At 40.9% G+C, this 22,411-nt stretch overlaps 2 protein-coding genes across 3 annotated transcripts in view; both read left to right on the top strand.

Annotated features, from left to right (window-relative positions):
• The window catches only part of atp2a3 (ATPase sarcoplasmic/endoplasmic reticulum Ca2+ transporting 3), a 56,408-nt gene extending 54,636 nt beyond the window's left edge, over window positions 1-1,772 (top strand). The window contains exon 22 of the mRNA XM_035666167.1: window positions 1,756-1,772. The gene's annotated coding sequence lies outside the window, so the exon portion shown is untranslated. The remainder of the gene's footprint in view (window positions 1-1,755) is intronic.
• The window catches only part of camkk1a (calcium/calmodulin-dependent protein kinase kinase 1, alpha a), a 59,388-nt gene continuing 38,635 nt past the window's right edge, over window positions 1,659-22,411 (top strand). For both annotated transcript variants that reach the window (XM_035666166.1, XM_035666165.1), the window contains exon 1: window positions 1,659-2,111. The gene's annotated coding sequence lies outside the window, so the exon portion shown is untranslated. The remainder of the gene's footprint in view (window positions 2,112-22,411) is intronic.

The raw sequence follows: 22,411 nt of genomic DNA, 5'->3' as shown, positions 1-22,411 counted from the left end.
AGCTCCACCTGATACAACTAAAACAGGAGAATGCTGCTTACACGTGAATGGATGGGTAACGATAAACTAATGATATAATGAGTCACATGGGTCACACTTCAAGTGCATTTTCCTGATTATACTTACTTACTTTTACTGAAGTAACATTTGTTTAGTATTGTTACAGTGTGGTACTAGGAGCCTACTTTAGTAAATGATCTACTGCTAGTACTTCCTCCACCGCTGGTTAATGTCTGAGTGCTCATGAACAGATTGCAGGTGTATCTAAGTGAGAATGTTCACAGTGATGCTGTTATGGGGAAAAATAACAATGTCTCTCTGTCATTGTTAACACACAGTTGTAGTATTCAGAGGGGAAGTGGTGGTTCATGGGATTAGAGGAGGAAAGTGGGTTTAGTGGCATTATGAACTGTATTTTATTCAGAGACTGAGTCATGTTGACAAAGGCCTGCTAGAATTGTCAGCACGTGTTAGTCTAATACTGACATCCACATTCTAACTCTCTCTTGAATAGTGTGGACGTTTTAACATCATTTACTCTTCTTTACATTAACATTTCTTCACAGAAGTGAACAAAATGCGGAGATATTGGCCTGCTATGTATATTCTTTAAGTTTTGTTACACCACTTAAAATCAAGAAGGCCTCACGACCTTGCATACGCTCCCAACCCCCAGGTTGCAGTATATGTTATCATATGTCCCCTCAGTGATCGATCACAGCAAATGGATATGTTGTTAAATTTGTAGTTAACAGAAATAGTTGCCTTTCTGTAGGACCCAATGGACTGTACTCTATGAATGATGGCCTGGAGCACTTTGTGTTCTTAACTTGAATTGAATATGAAGTAAAATTAACTTTTTTGTGTAAAACTCATACCAGACAAATTATTAATCCAAGTAGAGTAATGTTATAGTCTTAAAACATATCTGCTAGGTTCTTCAAGCTCATACTGTACATCTAATATGACATAAAATGAATCACAGAGAAGAATGTATTAGCCAGCTGGCTTGTATTATTTCTGTCTGAAGTTATCTATCCTCCACTGGAGCTGGAGCTGCTCACTGTCTAACAGTAGGAGACTACAGTTCACCATGAAGCTCTGAAGAAGTGGAACTGTATGTAAGTCTGAATGTAAGCTGCAGGACCCCTCAGCAAACACCCCTTGGGGAAATAAAGGTTAAACGTATCTACTGGGAATTCAATTGATTCTGATGTCCGTAGCTGATTAATCAATCGGGTACAACATGTAGAGCAGACTGCAGTACAGTCAGTAATGAGACTGTTACCCTCTGCAGTCTGAACTGACAGCTCTGCTTATCTTCATTAATTACTCAGACGTTCATTTGAATTTTTGTCAATTGAGAAATGAAAGAGGAAGTGGCCAGCAGAGGCGCTAGCTGGACTGGTCCTCCATAAATCCACTGTCTCGTAAATCCAGTCTTTAATGGAGGGGCAGAGGAGAACATTCCACATGTAGCACCTGTGGCTATAAAGCATCCTCTTATTCCCAGTGTGTGTAACGCGGTGTCTCTCAGTGTGGACTGTGATAGTGTGGATCACAGCAGTGAATTATGGCTCGATCCTGGCCATGGTGCGGGGAACAGGGCGGGTCTTAGGACCCATGGTTTCATTTCTTGTCGAATAATAAAAGTTGAGGTTAGCCGTGCGCGGTCGATGTGCAACAAAGCGGTCTCAAAGTGTGTGTGAGCCGCCCTTCTTCTGCTGCTGTGTGCGTGTGTTTATGTGTGTATAGGTGTGTGTGTGTGTGTGCACATCGCAACAGCAGCCAGCTGCAGGCTGTGTGTACCATCAGCCGCTGGGTGTCTTCACTCTGAGGGGCTTCACTGTAGACAACACAGGCTCGTGTAGGCTGGGCTCTCCGTGTTTTCCGGAAGAGAGAGGGTGTGAAACATGGGACACAGCTCAGGTCAGCAGCTGATCCTGCCACACGTCTGAAGCACAGGAGCCCGTGCGGATGCCTGTGTGCTACTCGGCTGTGAGCAGAGTGAACCAAACCGGCACCGTGCGTCCAGCCGAACGGGACAGCCCTGTGGATCCCTTTCACTGACACGCTTAAAGGGGCTCAAACACGCCCGAGCACTCATTTGGGTAAGTGAAACTTTTAAGATCATCTCATTTCAAGTGCATTCACGGTTCAGCCGTGGCTCGCGGGGCCAGTCGGGAGTAAATATGGGGAAGTAAAGCAGAGCGCGCTCTTGTGCAATGCAGATGGACCAGCCTGCACGTGTATTGTTGTTCAGTGGATCGTAAGGATATTGGATCCTCTGCAGTTGCACTTGATTTCAACCACTTTACACACACACACACACACACACACAAGCGGGCGCGCGCGCGCTCAGGCACGCACTTTGCGCCATGGGATTGGGAGCTGCACTGAAATGCAGCATGCATGCACGTCAATACTGTGCCATATTGATCTGTGTCCTGCACCTGTCGTAAACTGCTGCTGCCTCATACCCGCCAGAGCACTTTTGTGAAGGGTTTAGTGTAGTGCTGTACAAGCTGGGGTCCGGGGTCCCACCAGGCGACCCAATGGTCCCAAATAAATTGAGGATTTCTTTTTAGTTTGTTCTCCAGGAGTTAGTCCAGTAACACACAGGGATGTCTGGTTTGATTACAGGTTTCCCCCTCCAGCCCATAAACAAGGGAGTGGGGTCCAGTGCTGAAATGATTAATTGATTAGTCAATTGACAGAAAATGAATCAACAGTTATTTATCAAAGAAAATGGATGACATTTACTGGTTTCAGCTCCTCAAATATGAGGATTTGCAGGACTTCTTCTTTTAATAATCCAAATTAGATCTCTTTTGAGTTTTGGACAGTTAAGACAGTTAAGACACAATTAAAAAGAAAACAGAAAACAAGGTGTCTAAAAACAAGGTGTCTAATTAAAACAAGCAATGGCTTCACGTCTGCCTCTAGTGGTGTTCATTTCACCCAGTTGACAAGTCACTTAATCCTTCATTCATGAGGCACGGGGCTGAATTGTTCCTTTGAATTTACTGAAAGGATGACTTCAAAACGAACTGCTGCTGCCCCTTGAGAAACAGCGAGCACATGAGTGACGTGCAACAGATTACAGCAGAGTCTCCACTTTTGTTCTTGGTGGAGTCTGCATAGTGTCTGCTCAGCAACGAGAGAACCAGTCCGGCTTTGGTCCGCTGAAAGTATGATGACTTAAATATTTAAAAAGAGCTCTGCTGAACTGGAGGATGCATTGCAACTTCACCGAAGTGTTTGTGTGTTGTTGCTGAGCAGTTCAAGTTCTTGCGGGTTGTTTTGAATGCGACTTTATGAGCAGTAAATGCCAGAAATGGCACTGTGATACAGTCTGACGGGCCTGTATCAGGACTAAGAGCAAGATTAAATGGTTTTCCAATTTTTACAACAAAGGATCATGTGGCTGCCTTGCATTTTGTCCTTTTGTACCTGTGCAATCGCTGAATCTCTTATGTAAGGAGAGCAGAATGGAAAGAATCTGTCCAGAAATGTAAGGTACATTGCCAATAGCAGTTTTTTTGAACATGTTTTTTTTTGTCTGGGTGGATTTTCCTTTAAGCAATCCTTATAAACTGCACAGTCTAAGGTGTATTTTGACGGAATAGAACAAGCTTTACAATGATGTAATGTTCCAGTCATCGTGTCTTGTGTTTGCATGTTTCATATTGGAGACAGCTGGTTTGTGTGCTGTAAATTGATAATACCAGTATCACTTCTGTTTCTTTTGCCCACTTTTTTTCGCTGAGTGTGCTGATGGCTGTGCTGACAACCCCTTTAACACTTCACGTGGGCTCTGGTAATCGTACCAGAGCTACGACCCAGCTACTGAAAAAGAGGACATGTCAACAGCTCCCAGCTCCTTGAGCCCCTCTGGGAAATCACTTGAGTAAGGCGGGGGGGGGGAATCAGCATTGTGTATGTATTCTTAAGCAAATGTGTGCAGGTTTATGTGTATATTGTGGCTATATTAGTGTCTTTAATAAATATCAAACAGTTTTACATGGAGGCCTGGACATCATTCACCCGTATTATGTCCAGCACAGCTAAACTCTGAGAGCCAGAGAATAAACAGGGAGCGTCTCTGCTGGCTGCTCTGTGCTGGCTACTAAACACTGCTGTGTCCCGCTGCTTCTCTTATTGCAACAATTTTCTATTTTTGGTCATTGTACCAGTTGATTGTGATCCCCAAATCAGAGCTACACACAATTTGCAGAAAGTGTTTTTCTTTGATACAGTCAAACCAAAAGACCCTTGTATTTGTTTGATGGGTAATTGCTCGATGTATCCCACATGTGGAGTGTGTTCTCTGTGGGCTGCACCTCTGGATGCATCTTTTGTGTGTGAGCATGGCTGGCCATGAAGACAAATTTACAGGCACTCAGACTGGATGAAAATTGAAATCCGTCCATGACCTTGACCTAGAGGGGTTAGGCATTGGGAGGGTTTGATGCTTTTACGTACATCCATTAAAGGTATGAGTTATCATTTTCACAAATGGTGTTCTAAAAGACAGCCTATAATTAAAACAATTTAATTTCCCTCTGTTTTTTGAGGATCACAATCTTAATGAGTCATTTTGAAAAAAACATTTGCAGCAGAGCGGTATAAATACTCACAGAACAGTTTCCCTCAGAGATTTAAACCGCTCTTAACGTGTGACTGAACTGTGTTTCCCAGTCTCAGCCCTGTGAAATCCACAGTGAAGAGCTCTTTATTTGATGTCTGACAGGTTTTTATAATATATCTGTGCGAAAAGAGTAACAGCTGTACCTGTTGTAGTGTTTCTGTTACAAAGCTAGTACTGTTAGCACTGTATCCGCCACCTCCTCTGTGGCATCAGCCTTCTGTTCCTGGAAGCTCTCAAGTTGTGTTTGTGGAGCTCCACTGTCATGGAATCACCCTAGTGTGCGCTCGCACTGTGTTTTTAGGGTTCATCAACACACCAAGTCAACAGTATAACAGGCAAGCTTTCAGTCTGCGTTGAGATGACTGATGGAAAGCAGGTTTAGAGTCATATGTAAGCTTTAGAAATGATGGGCATGTCATTATTTGTGATGGGTGATTTTGTGTCTTCATCTCTCACTGTCTGCTAAAAAATTAGTTGTAATTTAGACAATCTTGAAATTCATGTGGAATTTTGTCTTCACTGATCAATGTTAAACTACACTCAATGTCTTGGATGAAGCTGATTTTCATTGTGTGGAGTTGAAAAGTATGCACTGAATACAAAAGAACTGAACAAGAATCAGTCTTGCATGTGTTGTCACACTGCAGGCACAATTGGCCCAAATCTGTTTTGCTCATGTGACTCAGATCTGTTTTTTTTTATGACAACATGGAATCTGATCTTTTTCATTCTGATTTGTGCCACTTTCATTCACATCAACATTCATCATGTGGGTCACTTCAAGGCCATGAGCTGTTCACACCGGAATCTGATATGAGCCAAACAGAAATGATCAGATCTGAGCTAATCGCTAAAGCGACCTAATATATATAGTTTAGAACTTTCAGTAACTTGTATCTCTTCAACGACTCTGTTCCCTGCTCTTATATATCTGTTCAATCCATTAATGCATCACTGCAAACTGTAGTGCTAAAGAAAATCCATTTCTGACAGCAATGGAAATTTACATACACACACTTTGAACATTATTATTATTTAGCCAAATAATCACAATCTCAGTACAGGGCCATTGTATAATTAAAGTAAAACAGTTTTTAAAAAACTACAAAGGGAGGGAGAGGATTAATTATTTACATATAAGATACAGGAATATCCTAATCCAGAGATCCAGATAGAAAGAGTGAGAGAGAAGGTCAAAACGTGAGCCAGCTCCCCGGGACAACAGAGCAACTTTCATTTCGAGTATTGGTGTGTTGTCATATTAAGCCATCTCTCCCGAGTTGCCTAACTTGTATGTACGTATGTCTAATATTTACGGACTATCCCTTTAAATAAAGACTTCTTGTCTGTGCCAGAGTCTGTCTCTTGCCAACTCTTTCTTGCCTCCCAGCTCTGAGGCAGCATGCACCCCATATATTTTGCTTACACTGACACATGCAGTAGTGATTCTTGTTCAGTTCTTTCGTATTTAGTACATACTTTTCAACTCCACAAAATTAAAGCCTGCTTCTTCCAAGACATTGTGTTGAGTTTAACATTGATCAGTGAAGACAAAATGCCACATGAATTTCACAATTAGTCATGTCAATTCCAACTTTAATCTCCTCTTAGACAGTGAAAGATGTGCATGTGGCAAGTTACTGTCAGGTGGCCTCACAAGCATACACGTTTTACTGGTCACAACTCATTTTGCATCATATTTAAAAGTTTTATACTTATAAACTATACTTTGTTTTTTATTTTGTTTTCTATTCCCATGCATCTGACATAGGCAATCTCATTACTTTAGAATAATAATAAGGGGATATTAAGGACAGGGTGCAGAATTAGCCAGGATTAGCTTTGCATGTAGTGTAAAATATGATCCTATCAGCCGGAGTGGAGTGGACAAAATCAGCGGAGAGCAATTGTTTGGCAAAAGTGAATGAGTGCATGGGAAAACTGTACATGTCTGTCGGATCAGTCCCCAGTTCCTGCCTCCTCCTGTCACATGTCAACCTGAAATTTGAATTCTGTTTATTTCTAATTGAACCTATGAAGAGCGACTATGAACTGTCGCTCTTTTGCATAATTTTCCGTCTTTTATGGAGGATAGAACAGTTATATTTGTTGAAACCGCCTCAATCTTCAAGCCTCTCAGTGAGGTTTGCTGAGCCCTAGCTGTGAAACCACATGATCAAAATTGCATGCACTTATTGGTGTGACATCACATAAGAAGGTGGGGCAAACATCAAACAGGAAGTTTACCCTGAAATGGCAAATGGATCATGCAAGAAAAATGACATACGCTTTAGCATCATGAAGTTATAAATTTGTAATAGCGAATATAATGTACTACTGCAACAAAATCTGTAAAAAAAAAAAAAAAAAAGTGTTAATATTATCTTTCAATTCTTTAACTAATAGTATTACCAATGCTAACCAGAACTAAAAAATCCCCCCTGGAGAACACTAACGTAGGGGGCCTGTCACTGCAGAATTAAAGTCGCGTGTCAACATGGATGTAATTTTCGCTCGGGGGGGGGGGCAGCTGCAGGCATGGGGGTAAGATACTGCTCCAGTCGCAGAGTTGTGACAATCTCTTGTATTTGCCTCGGTCAGAGCAGCCATCAGAGAGAGACCATCAGAGAGAGGCCACATGTTGCCTCATGCATCTCTCGTGTGTTCTGCTTTATCAGTGTAAGCAGACAGGAAGAAAATATCAGCTACTGTGAGTTGCTGTCTAGTTTTCTTCTCACTACTCAGCTGTAGCACCATTTTTACACCTTGGAATTAAAATGGGAGTTGGTAAAGAGCAATCTTTTCATTTAACTATTGATAAGTAAATGGTACTGCAAAGGGTAAATTTCACTTATTGGAAGAATATGCAACCCTAATGCTGAAAGAAATCTCATGCTGACAGCGAGGCTCTGTGGATGGCAGTGTCGGTACGTCGGGCCACCACCCAGACTGAAATATCTCAATGACTGCACAAACATTCATGATGATCCCTAAAGGGTGAATCAGATCCCCTGACCTTTCCTCAAGCGCCACCAGCAGAGGTCAAAGTATTCACTTAAACCTGTGAAATCTCTCAACATTGTACTGGATGAACATTTTGCACAGACGTTCCCAGAGGATGAATCCTAAACATTATGCCTGTTAAACATCATCATGTTAACACTGTCATTGTGAGCGTGTTAGCATGTAGCACAGAGCACCGCTGTACAGTACAGCCTCGCAGACCCGATAGCATGGCTGTAGGGTATTAGTGGTTTTTTGCAATATATCGAGAACCTCGTTGGCAGGTCACTAGAGAATAGACATCCTGCTGCAATTGAACATTTAAGAATTAACCTTACACACTTGCATTTTTGCATTTATGACTCACATGTCAGATACACTTAAAGAAACACAATCACAAAAGTCGAAGTGAGACAAGTAATTTACAAATGTTTTCTGGTGTTTGTAGAGAGTGGATACATGAATACACTCACAGGTCCTCATTAGTTCATACTGTGCCAGGCACACAGCCACATCTGCATATTATCCTTCATTATTCAAAGCACAACCAGTGAGGACTCTGGGGGTTCTCAGATCTTTTAGTTAACCTCCAACCAAGTGCTAGCCTTCACTCCAGCCCACTTTCTACTTCTCGCATTAGCCTGTGCACGAGAGACACCAGCACACATGACACACCCGCTGGGAACCCACACCAGTTAATTTCCTTTATCAGAACATGTTTATTAGAAGAGCATGCTAAGCTGCAAGTTAAAACAAAGGAAAAGTATTCATTAATTTGTTCCTGTTGCTTGATTGAGTTCTCAGCTATAATTTAAAAGGTCAGGGTTGGTAATCTTACTGCCCGTGCCCATCTTACTCACATGTTTTTGGGTATGGCCACTACTTGTTAAAAGGCTGTGAATTTATCAGCAAATGTGACACCACAGCAGTGTTGTGGTATCCTAGCCCTGTTACCTGTAACACAGAATATATACCAATCGCTAGTAGGTTAAATTTTATTTCTAAATGTCCTGTTGGCTCAAGTTGTTATTCTGCTAGGTGTCCCCAGAGCTTTGCTGTTACGTCCATATGGCTGGGGAGCTAACTGGAATAATTGATGGCTGTTTGTGTTTGTGTCTGTCCTCTGGAGAGGCTTGTCTCAGTCCTGTCCAAAACTCTTCCACAAACCCTGACACCAGCTTTTCCTCTGTGGCCACTTGCCGCAGTGAACTCCTTTGGGTGTACTGTCTTTCCTGGTTAGCCTCTGATCTATGCTTGAACATCCTTTCATTTCTTCCTGCAGGGGTGGACAATGTGCAGAAAGATATTGATTTTAGCTTCAATCATAAATGGTTAAAAATAGTAAATAATTATGATTTCAAGTGAAAGCCCACACACTCACAGAGGCTTTTGTAGTTTGCCAACCAACCCACATGTGGCAACTATCTAATACATGCGGTAGTAATGAGATATGCATGAACAGATGGTATTTTCTTTAGATTTGACTCGAGTGATACATGAGTGGACTGTGTGTGGGTAGTTATTGTAAGATGTACAGGTATGTGAATGGATTGGATCCATTTCCTTGTAGCTGAAGATGTCAACTTTGTAGAGATGGTATCGGCAAGAACTTCCTCATAAGATAACGCATTATATTCATTCTTAAGGTGCCGACTCCTACATGTCGTATGCATTTAAAATCACAATTAGTGCAGAATCCTGGCTTCGACTGGGGCAGGTGCTGCTGAAATCTGTAACATAAATGCAGCCTCAACTTAGGCTGAATAAACATATAATGTCTGGAGTACTATAGCAATATTGTCTTGGTCACATGGCTGTCATTTTCCTTTTGATTGGCTGCTGAACGTCAAGATGGCAGGCCTTTTCTAATATGAGCCAGACAGAGAACCCATTATTGGGTTTCGGTTTCTGTCTGTGTTTATATGTTAACCAAAATAAACTGAAACCAGCGCTGAGCTGTGAACAAAAAAAACAAAAAAACAATCAGTGCACAGTTGGTGACATGTAAAAGGACACTGGGCCTGGCTACCACCACCCAGGAACTTACCACAGTTCGGCCAAGGCCCACGTTCATTCTTTGGCATCTGCAGTCGATGGCACATGGTATACAGATGGGTGACAAATTAAATAAAACTTAAATGAGTGAACATGACCAACACAGATGCTTTCATACAGGACAATAGGGGTTATTTAATGGTTTGATGAGAATGGAAATGATATGAATCGATTGAAAACCTATGGGAGAATGGAGAGGTGTTTTCCTTTATATTGTCATCTGTTTGCTGCAGCCTGTAGGTAGCTGGCAAGCCTTGGTGTTAATTTATTACTCTAGATGTAACGAAAAACTATTAACCATGCCGACATAAAAATCACTAATTACTACATTTAAAAATAAGTTTTCTCCTTCTCTACTTCTGTAAATTATGTGTGCAGTGCTGGTGGATGAGGCTCTGGCAGATTGTCTACTAGTGCTTAGCAGTGACAGCGTTGCAAGGGGGAGGAATTGGCGCTCATTACTCCAAAGACAGGTTCGTGTTTTCAGTGAGTTCTGCCAGCTAAAGAGAAGGAGCTTAAACCGCGGCTAAGATCTCTGCTGACAGTACTCCCCTTTTCAATGTCTCCATATGACATGCTTTACTATTTCTGCTCAGGTCTCCTATCAACAGGCCGGTAGAAATATCCCTCTGTGTGGATGATGGAATTGCATGAAAGAGCAGAGCTGGTAGTCTTTTTGATAAAATCCTGGAGGAGTGAGAGGCAGAATCTGACCCTGGGCCAGCTGACACCAGCGCTCTCCTTTTGAGAAAGAAACCTATTTTAGTGAGCAAACCGTTCCTCTTCTGCAGAATCGACTCGCCTCTCCTGGCTCTTACATCTAAATTTCTCTTTGTAGCTTGCACCAGTGCGGAGAATAAGAGACTCTTCAATGCTGCCGCTAACATTATTGATGAAGGGAGAATGAGGCTCACCGCTCAGAGGGCTGAAACTCTCGTGTTTGTCAAGAAGAATCTAGCCCTCATGCTGTTGGAAGAAAAACATAAGTGGCACATGAGGAGGGTTATGAAAAAGTAGCAACATTAGTCAGTAATTGCTGTCAGTAAAAGTAAGCTCGTAAAATGGAAGAATTGAATGCTGTGTACTACATTTAGTCGTATGTTACTGTGGAAAATGCTTTATGTCCCTCTTCGGTATCCTGGAGAGGACAAAATAATAGTTCAGTAATAACAGGAGAATGTTCCCGTGTCATGCTTTCGATTGGAGTGATTTTCTGATGTCAAAAACTAGTTAGAGCCCAATGCAATGTTCCTGTTGTTGGGGAAAAGCCAAAATAAAAGTGTTAGGGTTAAAAATAAATGAAAATCATCTCTACCTGCTGTACATTCTCTTTGGTCTTCTGAAATGTTTGTATGAGCTCTTTTAAATTAAGTATGGCTGCACCTAACAATTATTTTCATTATCCATTATTAGCTTATTTCCAGAAAATATCAGAAAAGTAAAAATGATCCATCACATAGTCCAAGGTATCAACGGTCTAAAACCCAAAGATATTCAGTTTGCAATTATATGAAACAAATAAAAGCTGAAAATCTATATTTATTATATATATATGATATTATTATATGTTTCACTTTCTTAAACTTTTTCTTCAAAATATGAATGAAAGTGGCTAATTAATTGTTTAGAAAAGGTTTTTAAAGTAGGCACATGAACTATTTCATTACTTCATTACTACTTCATAATAAGAAATATAGATGAGTTTTTAATCAAATTATGTAAATAATGTTCCTTTGTGTCTTTTGAAGTAACATTTCTATGGCGAGTCACCGAAGGGCTGCTGGGCTAAACATTTGCTGTAATACCAGCAGCTTGCTAAGGGTGAAGCCTCTGTGGTCCTCTGCCGCTGACCTTTCCCCAAAACAAAGAACACAGCCCTCAAGTCTGATTTTGTTTCTGAGAGGGTTTTCATGTTTGTTTTTTTCTGTTTTTTAATTTAAACCACCAAAAGCACATTTAGGAACCTGCTCCAAAGAGATAAGCTCTCAAAAAAATTACCATTTTGTTTTGATGCTTTTAATGCTGTGAGAGACAGATTAGCCAGAGGAAAGTGCTGTTCATCCTCTTTTGCAGTGATGATTCTCTGAAACACAGTTCAGGAAGAGCTCACACTTAAGCCGGTACAAAACGTAGTGGTGTTTACATGTGACTAACACAAGGGTCAAACCAAGTGACCGAGGAAATTGCTGTATAAAGTCAGATTACTACTGACTGCAGTCTTTGCTTATTCAGAAAAAGCGGCCATAAGTGTACTTATACGACTAATTGTGTTCATTAGATCATTATCCACAGTCAGAGGCCACAAATATCGTCTTGTTAGTCATGTTGCCTCTTTAGACACCTGTACTATAATCTGCACCTCCACACAGTAGGTCACACTTGCTAGACCATAAACACACACAGCTGCATGAAGACAGGCTGAGGGTAAAACACCTGTGGCCATGTGCTGTGTGAGAACTATGCCACTGTAGATCATCCCGATAGTGTGTCTCCTCAGAATATCATGTCTGCATAGCACCTTCCACACAGTAAGCAAAAGGCTGTGGGGCCATGTATGAAATATGCACACTTGCTAAACAAGCATGGTGCAAGGATGTGAAAGTCTTGGCTTCTTGCAAACAGGAAATGTCAGAGTGAAAATACTGGAAACACTTTTTTATGTGCCGGTAGCATCAGTGGACACTATGTCTTGATTGACAGTGGCTGTGTATTTGTTTCAGTTTAGTAGTTTCGATTGCTGTCCAAATGTTTTGCTTTTGCGTTTTTAGTCATTATGGCGCTGTGGATCTATTAATCTATGGATGCGAGCTATTTGATGGATTGCCATGAATTTTTTTTTTACCAACATTCATGGTCCCCAGAGGATTAATTATAAGTACTTTGATGATCCCCATTTTTGGGCCAAAATAAGGTTGATATTTTTGGGCTTTTAGTGACATTTCTCAGCAAGTATTGGGTGGATTGCCATAAAATTGGCAACACTCATTTATGTCCCCTTCAAGAGGAATTAATAACTTTGGTTATCCTCGGACGTTAAATACAGCGCAATAATCAGGTTAAAATGTCATTGTCTCAAATATATCTCTCCAAACTGAAGACAGGTTTGGCAAGTGTGGTCAACCAGCTGGAGTGATACTGGTTTTCTTCTTTTGGGGCTATCTCTGCAATGAGACAACAACTCCAGTATTTTAACAGTTAAACAGTAAATTGGTTTGCATTATCTGTTGCAATATTTATTTTTATTTTTTTAAGATTAGAGTTGGTGCATTGTGTCTATGGATATGCTGTCGCACAGTGGGGTCACTATTACAAATATTGTCAGGCATTGGATTTAAACAGTAAGCCTGAAGGCTTCCTTTAATAAAAACAAACAAAAAAAAGGCTATTTTCATCCTCGTAGAAATGGAGTTCAGACATGACTTTTTAATAAAAGCAATGCTGTCTTCATCCGGAGGACTGCTGCTTTAAACTGTTTGCCTGGATAAACTTGAAATCGATGTAAAGTTGTCCTTCCTGTTGTGAAAAAACACAGAAAGGTAATTTATTACTGATCCTGTCGCTGTGTAATTTATGCCGTGCCGACAGCTATTCTCTCAGTTTGGAGATCGCATGTGTCGTTTTAGCTTCCATGTGATGGCTGCAGGTATTTAATAAACTCAAATGAAAGAATACAAGAACAGCTGTGGGCAACCAACGGCATCAGCACTGACGTTTCTGCAAAACCTTCACCTATATCTTTCATAAAGGAGTAGCTTTGTTGCTTCCTCTCTGTGGCATGAGATCAGTTTGGGTGGTGTGAGAGCGTGAGACAGAGCTTGAGTTGTGAGCTAGGCTAATGACATTCCCATCAGTCTGTGTTTGGTGCTGGGTAGCAAATGTTAGCATGCTAACATGCTAAACTGAGATGGTGAGCACGGTAAATAGCTGCTTATCTTCAGCATGTTAGTATTGACGTTGTGACTGTGGACTCTTAGTCTTGATATTTAATTGTGGGTTTCAAATATATTTTTATTTCCTTTAACGGACACACTGATCCATAAATCGATTTTTTGTACGGATTGATTGAAATCTCCCATTTGTGCTTAAGAATTCAGGTTCAGCACTTGCTTATACAATAAAATATACTAGTACACATTTATTATTGTCGTGTCTGTAATAAAAAGTGAACCTGTTTTCCGGCGACAGCTAGCCACAGCTGAATTAGTCAGTTATACGAGAGTAAGCTGCAGCCAGCTCCATCAGGACTGACCTGGCAAGCTGTCTGCCACATGACCACAGGTTTCTAACAGCGACGAGAGGGGATAGAAATCACTGGGATATTCTGCCTCTCAGAGGGATTTAGAGGGCACTGAGTATCACTCCCAATGGAAAAGATAGATGGCTTCTCATTTTAAGCAGCAACAGATTAATCCTCTGCAGGTTCACTTCATCACAAGTTTCCAGCATCACAGTATTGAAAGCTTTGAATGCCTTTTTGATGGTTGATGGAAGATGGGCTGCCCTGTGTTTCTCTATATTAACACTTTCAGCTTCTTTTTGACTCTGCCCAGCGATGCTAACTCCTTCTAAAAATAGATGAACAACTAGTAGCAGGTCCAGCTACCGGACAGCCTGAGCAGGGTCATAAGGACAGAGGGTGGAGCCACCTGAAAATACAGAGAGCGATCCACAACACAAATCTGCAGTTGGGTTTTCATCCATCTGTTGTCTGGAAAGGGACAGGGGGGCGGAGATTCTGGGCCACTTTGTCTTTGTTAGAGAGACCCCTGTCAGGCGACATTTCTAGGATTCCAGGAAGGTCAGCAATGCTGGAGGCTGCAGACTCATTGTCAGTGTGAGTAGAGGAGAAATAATTGGCTCATCCAACTTGCCAGTTTGCACTCTTATATCCTGTGTAATCCTGGGCTTATTATTGCCTCAGGCAGCCAACCTCAGACAGGGTGGCCCTGGATTTGGTTGGGATTGTCCCAGTCAGATTGATCGCTGCTCATGGACCCTGTATCCAGTGTCTAGCCTCTGTTTTCTCCATCACATCACATCGATTGGTTATACAAGAATATGTTTCATGGTTTCAACAGGTTCATGGATACGGCTAGTTGAGTCTCGTACAGTTGCCTCTTAATCCTGTGGATTGAATTAAAGCGTTCCAGGGATAAGTCTGTGACAGGTGAACACAGGAAAGTGTTTTCTCCTGGAAAGTACTGCAATTAAGGGGTTTGCTCCTGTTTGTTTAAAGCTGTTTGTGGAGGTGGTTATGTTGACAGATATGAACTTCCTGTACTGTCAGTTTGTCATCCGCAGTATAAAGAATAGAGTCTTTGTGAGAGCCGGGACCTGGGCTATATTTGTTTTGGGTATTTAGAACAGTGATTCAACAGTGGTTGTTGATTTCACATATTCCCTTTGTGTTCTTGAGTACACACTGAAGAAGAAGAAGAAGAAGAAGAAGAAGAAGAAGAAGAAGAAGAAGAAATACTTTATTGATCACTTAGAGGGAAATTGTTTTATAATGCACCAAATACATTACATTCCTACAGTCAAAGAAGGGAATTGACTGTCATTAAGAGGACTCTAAATGTGGACATGCTCACAAAGAATTGTAGCATCACAGGACTAAATCTTCATTTTAGTTCTGAGCTGTACTGGTATGCCTTGTAGTGTGTTTTGTCTGCAGTTTCTGTACAGCATGTCTAACATCAACAAGTCTTCCAAATTAAATGACAAAGTAATTTGTTGGTTGGCATGACACATAAGCCACATTTCTACCACAGGAATTTCCCCCAGGGACTGGGAACCTTTGGAGGAACTCCGTGTGTTAACACCACTGGAACCAAGGTCTAAATTAAGTTCCAGTAACATTATTTTACCCCCAAAAAGTCCCTGATCGGAACATATTTAAAAATCTGCAGCTGCAGACCAGTTTGGTTTTTGGTCATTGTGCCTCTACAAATCAAGATGGAGCTACAGAAGAAAGTGTACGACAGATGAAGCAACGACTATTGCTGGTGTATCATGACATGTAAAAACGGCTTCCCTTTTTTATACAGCAGCAGACTAATTTGGCAAATCTTCGCGGGTCTGAAGGCTGCGGTGGAAAGTCAGACAACAATGGGCTGAAGTAATCTTTAGGTCCTTAAAAAAAATGTGGCTATATAGTCTTTAATGATCCGACGCCCCTATTGACGGGACAGCATTTACCATTTCAAAAATTAAACCCCTTTATGTGAGACACGTTTGAAAATGGAAAAAATCGTGGGGTTTAGAGGTGCCTGTAGACACTGAGGCTAGCAGCTTGATGCTACTTTTGCAGCTTCTAGCATAACACATCCAAATCATCCAACTGAACTGTCGGCGGTCGATTGTACGTAATGTATACGTTTTGTCCATCATGAGTCTGATAATGTTACAGGAGCACATGGTTTAGGTTAAAATAGCCACTTGGTAACAGTTATGGACCGGACGCACTCAAGGTAAAAGGAAACCGACATGGACAGAAGGCAAACAGCTTATTATACAACCGTATAATAAACATCAGACTGTTTCCTCCTTTTCTGAAGATGGACAAGAGTCAGAATTATGAGAGGTTATTTGGTGTTTTCACTACTTGTTGTAATATCTTCTTACTCTGTTCTGTGTTTATGCACCCTGCAATAAAAGCTTTAAAAAAAATCAATAATAATAATACAAGATATTAAAATGATTACTAGAGGTCTACTAACACACTGAAACATTTCATTAAAAGATTGATGTCTGCACACCAAAACAAAATGTATTCCAGTTAGAACATTTTACTTATTTCCAGTTCTGTTGTTGATTATTGAAATTAACCTCACCAAAGACGTCATCATTTTAGGTCTCAGAAGACACTTTCGGGATGATGTGTTTTTTTTCGCGAGTGGATCACTGTTGCGCTCTGGGTGCTGTAGTCTGCTCTCTGCAGTGATGCAGTGAGTATCACTGACTGATGAGGCATTTTAGATACTGATGTCGGCCTGCATCTGTTGTTGCCTCGAAGAAGAAGTTGTCTTTGACATTCGTTTCTTTTGATCACAGCTGATGTCTGATTACTATGCTCTCTCACTGTTTCCAGGGGCCCTTAAGATGCTGTACACTCTTCTCCATATGAATGAGGCTCACTCAGTCAAAGATGATGAGGCATAATCACTGCCAACTGTTTGCTACCACAACAGGAGGAACATGGGGAAACGCTAATTCTAGTGTTGCGCGTGTAAATGTGTATAGGGGATAAAATGTCTCTGTTAATCCCTTTTCAAAAAACAAAATCAAGTGTGTGTGTGTGTGTGTGTGTTTTGGAGGGTTGTTTGAGTGGGCAGGTGCGTGTATGCATGCACACAAAAGCCATGCAAATCCAAGCTGCTCCCCAGGCTCGCTCTATCATCCATCAGGAACAGCCAGTTGACGTTCCTGCCGGGCTTTCCACCCTTTCCTCTCCTGCGTTTTGTTTTCCCGGCAGTTAATGTGACCAATCCTTCGTTTGAGTTAGATGAAATGTGACAGGAGAAGGCGACGGGAGAGGAGACTTGATCAACCTGTGGGCCCGGGGAGAGTGGAGCAGCAGGGAGGAAAATCCTCTGATTTGATATTGGGAAGACTATTGGTTTGAGCTGAGTGTGGCATTTTATTAAGAGCCTGGCAGAATGGTAGTCTGTAGTCTGTAAAACCTTACAGTATAATTGTGTCTTCTTTATTGAAGATACACTAAAAGAGGCTCACCGTCTAAAATAATTTTATTAGTAGAGATTTTTATTATTGCTTGACTGCATAAACGCTGCTTCCGCCTGGCCAAGACTGTGAATACGGAATGGGGAGCACTAAATCCTTGTTATTCTGCAACTCACTTGACATTAAAATGTTCACAAATGAGAGATATTGCGTATGGGCAGGTTTGTGACATTTATATTATCTGTACTCACACTCTGGTCAAACTGTGACACTGAATGTGTTTAAATGGTCTATTTAGCAGATTTCACAGTACAAATTAGGTTAATTTAACAGTGCCCTTTAATTAGACACAATTGTTTGTGACATTTGTCCTTTTAATGAGCTTTGAATGTTTTTTCTTTTTAATGCTGTGAACAGTGGGGAACAGCTGTGTATGGCCACTGCACTGCAGTATTGTGTAATGGTCCTCCTGTCCCTGAAATCAACTTTTGATCAGCACAAAGATGCAAATGGCACCCAGCAGAGTGCCAAGCAACAGAATCCATCCAATGGTCTAATGTATGCACACTGCCTCAGCAGGACCAGCTCTGTAAATGTTTGTAATTTGTCTTTAAGGTGCAGGAGGGATCGAGGTTCAAAGATTCTGCTCATACTTTCAACTGTAAGATAAGATATTCTTGTGATCAGCTGACATTTACTTGGTGTGGTTAGTTTACCTTGCAGTGTGTGTGTGTTTCCAGGTCTGTATGTTGTGCAGTTCAGCAGTCGTACTCTGTTCCACATGCATTTCACAGACAAATCCAATCACACACGGCTTGATATTTCACAGAGGAAAGACACTGAAGTGCACCCAATATAAATAAGGCAAAAAGAATGCAACAGTCAATTACTTGTAATAATTTTACTCTCTAATCTAAACAAACAACTTATATTAACCCACACCACACTATTTCCTAAACTTTAACCATACTGTTGTTATATTATAAAACCTTCTCTTATTATTTATACGGTTTTGGAAGGCACAGACAAATGATGTCGCCCTGTCGATAGAAGCAGCAGATCAGAAAACACTTCTGTTAGTGTTTTTACAGAGAATGAACAGATTATAGTGTTGTTTAAATTCTCAATCAATTAATTGTTTGGTCTCTGAACCATCAGTACACAGTGAAAAATATCCATCATAATGGATTACGAGAAATGTCATTTTCTTGCTGCAAAACAAAGCAGTAAACCCATTCAGAAGCTGAAACAATCAAAACATTTGGCACTTTTGTGCAACAACTGACCTAAATGATTAATCGATTATCAAAGTAGTTGATAACTAATCGTCTTAGCTCTAACCGAGAATGTGCACAACCAATGCAGCCATCCTTCTTTCTTGTTACACAAGACATGGTGTAGAAAAGTAACAATGTAAGTATCTTTTTAAGTTTATTAATCCTGATGAGCTTGCACACATTACATGAAAGATCACAGTCGACCAAATCATCCTCGTGGCTGTATGTCTCCACGCTGGTCTCCGGAGGTTACACATGGTTAGAGACTCCCTCGCAGTGCTGAAGGAGTTTTGTACATAAAGAAAACACAATATCAAGATAATTACACTGTGATACTCCCCATAGTGCATTGTGGTTCAGGTGTTGTTCCATGTCCCTTCCCTGCTAAGGTTAATTCTTACTGAGCAAACTTTGTTGTCATGTGGCCACAGTATGTTGTCCGTCACTATGTGCTCTGTTCCACATCAGTTCACAGTTTGTCAATGGCATCATATGACCACACGCCTCTGAACACTGAACATCACAGCAAACCTGACTCACATTACACCTTATATTGTGTTTTTCATGTGTTATGCAAATGCCAAAAAAGTCTGCTTTGGTTTAACATCATTGTGATGCAGATTGGCTTCCAGTCACACCTTTGTAATCAGTGAATAATCAAAGTTGATTGTCTTTGGTCCTGTTGAGCTACCTCACTTCAGCTATTCAAAAATAAAGAAGATGAAGAATAGGAAATTCATTGCTGCCACCAAACGCACTCTTTCAACATACATCCTTACCCTCTGCCCTCAACGATTGTCTGAACACTGCAGTTACGTGGATAAAGACTATTTTTCAGAAAACATGAATCAGTGCAGGTCTGCAAGGTCATATGCTTCTTATAGCTGCATCAGGAGGCTTTCAGCTCTCTATATGCTGTAAATGCTGTGCCTGCTCGCGGCACTTGAAACGAACAACCGCTTGATGAATGATTTCCTTTGGGTGCATTAGTAAGGTTTTGTTCAGGTTCCTCTGCCTTTCTTGCCTGCAAATGAAGGATTTCATTTTGATTTTGGACTTGGATGTCTCTGTTTGCTGTCTACGCACAGCAAAATGATGACAGGGACAAATAGAAGCCAGGTTAAGGGTGAAAGTGGTTCGCTAATGGAGCCAAATGGATTCATTTGTTCGCCCTCTTCAGCCCACTCTCTCCTCCTACTGTAATTGGCTTCACTGAAGCTTCTTTCTATCCCAACTAGTTTAAAGATGGCAGCCACTGAAAAGACGTCAAATTGTACTCAAGGTTCTCTCTGGTTTAAACTCTCAATTTTCTTTTCCTCTCTTTGTTTATGTAATCAAAGAAAAGTGTTGCACAATTATATGAGATTTAAATAATTAAACTGCCACTGCAGCAGCGCATTTTGTTGAGAGAAAGCATCAATCTTCTTAATTGCTTACAATAACAGCAGAATACAGAGCACCTCCAAATAAGCTTTATGTCATCTTGGTACGCTGTCCATTGCAGTTTTTTTTATTTTACATAAACGCAGAATTAAACTTCTATGGCGCTCCCTCCAGGAAGTTGTGATCACAACAATTAATGCAAGTTCAACTAATCCCGATGAATTCTGCGCAACCAGGCAATTTTGTACAATCAACTTTTCTGCAATTTTGCAAGTTTCACCAATCGCAGCACTCCCCCTTACAAAACACTGAGCCCTATGTCACCACTCACGTCCTTGTTTTGGTTGTGAAGATGCAGATATGTGCAATGAGAATGGCTCACATTTACCAACATTAAGTACTGCCAGAGGCCGTTCAAGGCAATTCCCTGATGTTCTGCAAGAAAGCGGGGGCAAACTGTTTTGCACTGTGTCCAACATGAAGTCATCGATTGATTGATCGATCTACAAAACACACCCGGAGAGTGGCTGAAATGTGTGGTGAACAGAAAAAACAAATCACAATGCCTGAGGCAGTTGCATCCAGGACGTGGTTGCACCAGCTACCAGCTTAGTTTGGTTGGTTGCAGCAACAATCTAAGATATTGTTCCATCACCTTGGTTACCGTACACCTTAGCTTTCTGACTGGCATGAGCCACTTGTCTTCGTAGCACATCGTAGTAAGCTAGATCGATAACGAAATATCATATCAGTAAATTAGTTCTCTACTCAATTAATGTTACAAAATGGCTGCATTAATGAAAACAAGTAGTGTGGCAGAGAAACAACATCAGTGAGTATAATTCTGTGAAATTTTATGATTTATACTACCTTAGGGGCATGTGTAGATATTAGGTTGTCTCAACTTATCGTTGTGGTTCAACCACTTTTATTTTAGTAATACATCACAACTTAGTAATAATTTACATTATAACCAGGCTATGGTTGAGCTTACACACAGAGGGTGCAACAGGCTGCAAATCTATTGCAAGTGATAAAAGAATTAAGGTGAGTTACATTAAATATGCCTGGTTTTGTGGTAATGTATAAATCATAAAGTGATAGAGGCTTGCCTTTGGTAAGGTTACTCAAAACATCAGCAGTATGGTTTTATTCTCACTGGAAGAAGTTGCCTTTAATTTTTAAGTGAAATCCTGGCGGGACTGAAATAGGGGTTTTTATTGAAGTAATATTGTGGCATTAGGCATTTGGACGGATTGCCAATGCCACACCTACTGTCAGCATATTTTACTTAATTTCTTTCTTCATTTCAAATAATATAGCAAGCTTTTCTTGGATCTGACACCAATATAATGCAGCACAGGTGCTTCTGATGCACGGGTGGGTTAACCAGTGTCCACTAGAAAGGAGAATTAATTCCAGAAAAAGTCATGACACACTGCTTTGTCAATGTACGGAAGTCTTTATTACAGTGGCTTTATGATTAAAAACAAGAGTAAAGTCTATAGTCTGTAAAGTCTATAGTCTGTAAAGTCATAAAGAAAATAGGTATGAATGGACGGTATTTCACAACTAACTGTAAAGAAAACATGTAATAAAAAGTAAAAAAAGAAAGAAAACTTAATAAAGACATCAACACAAATATCAAGTTTATCCAAAAAGTAACTTACTCTGCAGTCTGCGGCACAGGCAGCGTCGAAAAAAGACGCTCATGCCAGCCACCACTCACCTCCATATCTTCTGTGTCTGTCGGGACTCTGAACCCGCCCCTCGCGTTCCCACACAGCCTAGGTCCCTCACTTCGCAACTGAGCTACTGCCGCCACCTTAGCTTACTCTAACAGTTACAGTCACAATATGTCACAGCTAACATAGAGAGGGCAAAAAGTGCCTAATCCTATCTCAAACCCTCGTACGACAAGATGGATGGATGCAGTGGAAAATAATAAGATGGATATGAAAGACAATATTGAACCTAATGAAAAATCGTCCTCCATAATGAAAATGTGTGGTTACCTGCTTCTGTAAACAAATAAAAGTCAGTGCAGCTGAATAACCATACCATTGCTGCTCCTCCGCCTCCCACTTCTGCCAGGATATTGCTCACACATGCAGCAGGATGAATGGTGCAGTGGAGAGCAACCCGTTTCAGGAGACAGATAATCACTAGTTGTGATAAAAATTATCAAAATATGACAGTTCCTATTTGTTTTTGCTCAAATGATTCAGGAATCAAACAATACATTCCCCATTCGCTCCTGACAGTTAAAAGGTTTTTCCCGGCACTCACAATTTACATAGATTGAATAACAGTCATCTAAAATATACAAATGGAAGGCAAATAATGATGGTGTGTGTGT

Source organism: Morone saxatilis, unplaced genomic scaffold, assembly GCF_004916995.1.
Source record: "Morone saxatilis isolate NCDOM2014 unplaced genomic scaffold, NCSU_SB_2.0 Contig20, whole genome shotgun sequence".
Classification (NCBI taxonomy): Eukaryota; Metazoa; Chordata; class Actinopteri; family Moronidae; genus Morone; species Morone saxatilis.
The sequence above is the reverse complement of the archived record's forward strand: the minus strand, read 5'-3'. Positions and strand labels throughout refer to the sequence as shown.